This window comes from Triticum aestivum, chromosome 6A (genome assembly GCF_018294505.1).
Source record: "Triticum aestivum cultivar Chinese Spring chromosome 6A, IWGSC CS RefSeq v2.1, whole genome shotgun sequence".
In the NCBI taxonomy this organism is placed as follows: domain Eukaryota; kingdom Viridiplantae; phylum Streptophyta; class Magnoliopsida; order Poales; family Poaceae; genus Triticum; species Triticum aestivum.
The window spans coordinates 286,969,551-286,974,652 of record NC_057809.1 but is presented as its reverse complement, the minus strand read 5'-3'; positions in this window follow the sequence as shown (position 1 = coordinate 286,974,652).

The following is a 5,102-nucleotide window of genomic DNA, read 5'->3' as shown; positions in this document are numbered from 1 at the left end:
AAACCTAATATATGCACATGGGGATTCACCGAAATTGTTGTTCGTTGTATCCGGCCTCATTTAAATAGGTAGTTTTATTTTGCTTCACCCTCTTGCCATGTTAACCAACATTTAATATTGTTGGGTACATAAACGAGATCGAACTAAATAACTTGTTGTGGTGTTTTGTCAATATGCAACTCGTTGCATACTGAGCTCCACTTAATTTGTAGAATTGTTTGTGCCTCATTAAACTGGACATGCATCATACTTGGTTGTGCATCATGCCATGTTTATTTGGTTGTTGTTTACCATGTTGTTTGCTCTCTTTCCGGTGTTGCTTCTTCGGGTTGGTTCCGATAACGTCGCGTTTGTGAGGATTCGTTCGCCTACGTCCGTTTGCCTTCTTGTTGGACTCGTTCTTCTTCCTTGCGGGATTTAAGGCAAGATGATCATACCCTCGAAATCACTTCTATCTTTGCTTGCTTAGATGCTCGCTCTTTTGCTATGCCTATGTTGCGATACCTACCACTTGCTTATCATGCCTCCCATATTGTTGAACCAAGCCTCTAACCCACCTTGTCCTAGCAAACCGTTGTTTGGCTATGTTACCGCTTTGCTCAGCCTCTCTTATAGCGTTGTTAGTTGCAGGTGAAGAATGAAGTTTGTTCCTTGTTGGAACATGGAGATGTTGTTCCTTGTTGGAACATGTTTACTTGTTGGGATATCACAATATATCTTATTTAATTAATGCATCTATATACTTGGTAAAGGGTGGAAGGCTTGGCCTTATGCCTGGTGTTTTGTTCCACTCTTGCCGCCCTAGTTTCCGTCATATCGGTGTTATGTTCCCGGATTTTGCGTCCCTTACGCGGTTGGGCTATAATGGGAACCCCTTGACAGTTCGCACTGAGTAAAACTCTTCCAGCAATGCCCAACATTGGTTTTTACCATTCGCCACCCAGCCTTTTCTTTTCCCTTGGGGGTCGCGCGCCCAAGGGTCATCATTATTTTAAACCCCCGGGCTAGTGCTCTTCTGAGTGTTGGTCCAACTTGTCAGCCGCCGGTGGCCACCAGGGGCAACTCTGGGCTGGCCTACCGGAAGTTTAGACAATTCGGTGTGCCCTGAGAAAGAGATATGTGCAGCTCCTATCGGGATTTGTCGGCACATTCGGGCGGTGTTGTTGGTTTAGTTTTACCCTGTCGAAATGTCTTGTTGTACCGGGATACCGAGTCTGATCGGAATGTCTCGGGAGGAGGTCTATTCCTTTGTTGACCGTGAGAGCTTGTGATGGGCTAAGTTGGGACACCCCTGCAGGGATTTGAACTTTCGAAAGCCGTGCCCGCGGTTATGGGCAGATGGGGATTTGTTAATGTCCGGTTGTAGATAACTTGAACCTTAACTTAATTAAAATGAGTCAACTGCGTGTGTAACCGTGATGGTCTCTTTTCGGCGGTGTCCGGGAAGTGAACACGGTGTTGGAGTTATGCTTGACGTATGTTGTTTAGGATCACTTCTTGATCATACTTTCTCGAACGTGCTTTGCCTTCTCTTCTCACTCTCATTTGCGTATGTTAGCCACCATATATGCTAGTCGCTTGCTGCAGCTCCACCTCATACCTTTACCTTACCCATAAGCTTAAATAGTTTTGATCGCGAGGGTGCGAGATTGCTGAGTCCCTGTGGCTCACAGATACTTCCAAAACCAGTTTGCAGGTGCCGATGAGACCGTGCAGATGATGCAACCAAGCTCAGGAGGAGCTCGATGAAGATCTTGTCCTTTGTGTTGTTTCATTCTAGTTGATCAGTAGTGGAGCCCAGTTGGGGTCGATCGGGGACCTTGTCGCATTTGGGGTTCTTCTTTTATTTTGGTTCCGTAGTCGGACCTTGATTGTATTTGGATGATGTAATGCTTTATTCATGTATTGTGTGAAGTGGCGATTGTAAGCCAACTATGTATCTTTTTCCTTATGTATTACATGGGTTGTGTGAAGATTACCTCACTTGCGACATTGCTTTCAATGTGGTTATGCCTCTAAGTCGTGCTTCGACACGTGGGAGATATAGCCGCATCAAGGGCGTTACAATGACGCTGCGGTTGTCTGTGTACTTGTCGGTTATGGGAAGCAGACACACCCTCATGTCCAAGATCCGCATGTACATGTCGTAGCATTCGTATGCGTCCTTGGCCACGTAGGTTATGTAGGCTAGATTTTGAGGTACCTCCCACGCGTTCAGGTCCTTGGTATCGACGTCTTCTTTCATGTTAGTGTAGCAGGGGTCGATGGTGGTTGCGACGAGGTCAACCACAGAGTCCTTCTCCTGCCCGTTGCCGATGATCCTGTATTGCTTCTGGATGTCGACAAGCTTTTTGCACCAGATGGACGAATTATAAAGGACAGTCGCGTTCTTCCTACTCTCCACCATAGAGAAGGTACAGTCGGCGGTGCCGGTGAAACGGGCAAATGCTCCAGAACCTCTGATGGCCCTACAGTAGTGGTAGACGAGAACCTCACCCCGCACGCATACTTGGGCAACGGTGATCCGCTGGTCCTGTCAGGAGACGAATGGATGGGCACAAGGTCTAGTCCCATGACCTTGTGCTTTCTCCTCCTGTAGGTACTACTTGAACTTCGCGAGGCAGAGCTTCATCGAGTGTGGATCATTGGTGTACATCACATTCAACTTGGCACTGCCATGGGTTTGAACAACGAACTCAAAGGTGAACTCCTTGCTGAAGTCCATATCCAGCAGGCTCACCCCTCATATCACCATTGGAGTCTCTTCTCACGCAGAGTTTATTTGGCGGCTCTCGTTTTGTGGGGATTAGGGGCAGGGGGAAATGAAGACGATCTGTGTGTACTCGGGTACTAGGGGGCGGCACCGCGGCAACAACAGTTCATTTTTCCAATCTCTTGGGGAACTGCAATGATGAGGACATCAATACAATTGTTACACCCACAGCCCCTGCTGCTATACATACTGGACCAATTACTAGAGCTCGTGCACGCCAACTAAATTACCAGGTACTTTCGTTTCTTGGTAATGATTCTAATGTTCATGAGAATATGATGCTGCCTAAATTGGATACATTTGTTTTGCTTACAAATGAAGGGCCTAGCTTGGAGAAGGATGAACATTGGAGCAAGAACAAGCATGGAGATGATGGCATGCGCAAGGGGAACAAGAACGGAGTTACAAGTGATGATTTCAGGACTTTGAAGCCACCATAATGGGTGCATGAAGCCTTGGACGAAATATACAAGATGCCACTTCATAAACTTCGTCCCGAGGCTATTTTAGGTGCTGCATCACCTTATTATTGGGCCAGGCCCATGTAATTTCGAAATACATAAGTATAGGCTATTTTTAGAGTCCGTATGTGTGGGGAAACAAGAGATAGGGTTGATTTCGGACCCCTCCACCAAGGGCCACGAAATTCCCCCCTCTTCCTCCATATATACAGCCCTTAGGGCATCGTTTAGACTTTGGGTTTTGTTTAGATTAAAAGTTCGCCATAGCTGCAACTTCGCGTACTTCGTTTGTGTTCAACGACCAGACAAAGGCGTCACAGAACCCCACCTTGATCAATAAAGCTTTCATCTTGTATTCGCAATATCCAGATTGCAATCTTAGTTTCTTGCTTGTTCTTCGTTTGCTCGCAGGAAACAGACCCTCGTGGTCAGGTTGATCGTGCTCCGGCGTGGTCAATAACCTCTCGGAGTTGGTTTAGCGATTGCTAAGGCGCGACGTCCTCGCACGTTCGTAGTCGGATCGTCAAAGTCGACTTCCACCAAAGCGATATTCATCATCTCATCGAAAGATGGGACACCTTTGCCTCTATCAAGTGGTATCAGATTTCCAGGTTGCTCGGTGAGATTTTACAGTATTTCGTAGTTTAGATCGAGTCTGTTCTTCATACCTACAGTCCACGAAAAAGCCACAAAAAAATTTTTTAGGGTTAGTTCATCATATCCGAACCAATCTGAGCCTTTGCATAATCTTTTTAGGGTTTTGCTTTGTTGAATTTGCGGTTGCATCGTCGTGTCTAGTTGCTGGTCTTAGAGTCTAGTCTTTTAGAGTTTCGAGTTCTGGTCATAAGTTGTCACGCCGCCGCCGCACCATCATCATCGCCCCTGCCATCTACCACCACCGCTCCGAATCCGTATCCATATAACACCACCAATCCGTGTCCATATACCACCACCGCTCCATATCCATATACTACCACCACCGCTGCCATATACCACCACCATATATCCACCACCAATCCGAGTTCCTTGCATATTAGGTTTGTTTTCGACATCCATCTAGATTCCGATTCGTGTTTCCTTGCCGGAGTAGGTTTCGAAAAAAAAAAAGAGTCGGGTAGCCACGCTCCGTTTAGGCCCAAAATTTTTCGAAAACGCATTTTTTGAAAAAATTTCTGGCTATCCTATTTTTAGGTGTTTCTGTGTGTTTTGAGACAGGTGCCATTATAGGAAGTTTTTTTTGACCCGTTTCCAGTTTTTGGGTCCGGGCAGTCAAAAAAAAAAAATTGGTCGAAAAAATTTCATGCCCATCCTGTCAGTTTGAGCTAAGAAGAGTTTTGAGACACTCGCCATTATAGTGATTTTTCGCAAAAAAAAGCAGCGCAAAAAAAAAGAGCGCAAAAAAAAGCAGCGCAAAAAAAAAAGAGCGAAAAAAAATTCAGAGTGTGCTTTTCCCTTGTTTACGTGCCGCGCCGTGATTTTGTTGGTGTTCTAGGCTCGCGTCTCTAGCACAGTCTAGCCTAGGACCAGCACAGTACCGTCGTTGAGCGTTTATTCAACTTTGCATCTCTGAATTGATTATTGCTGACCCTTTTTTGCTACCATACTATAAGCCTTCCCAGCTCCACATACATCTACGTCGTGTGTTTGACTCTCCCTGGTAATCGCTCTATCCAAGCTTTGAGAGTTTTTGACTACAACGGTTGCCGATCACCGCCTGCTGCTGGGTAAGAACTGGTAAGAATTTGAGATTTGCTTGACGGATTTGTGATACACCACCACCACTTCTTAGTAGTCTGTAGGATCATATTCTTGTGTGTTTCTATTGCTGCTAACCATGCCAGGATCACAAGCCGACGAGATTGACTGGG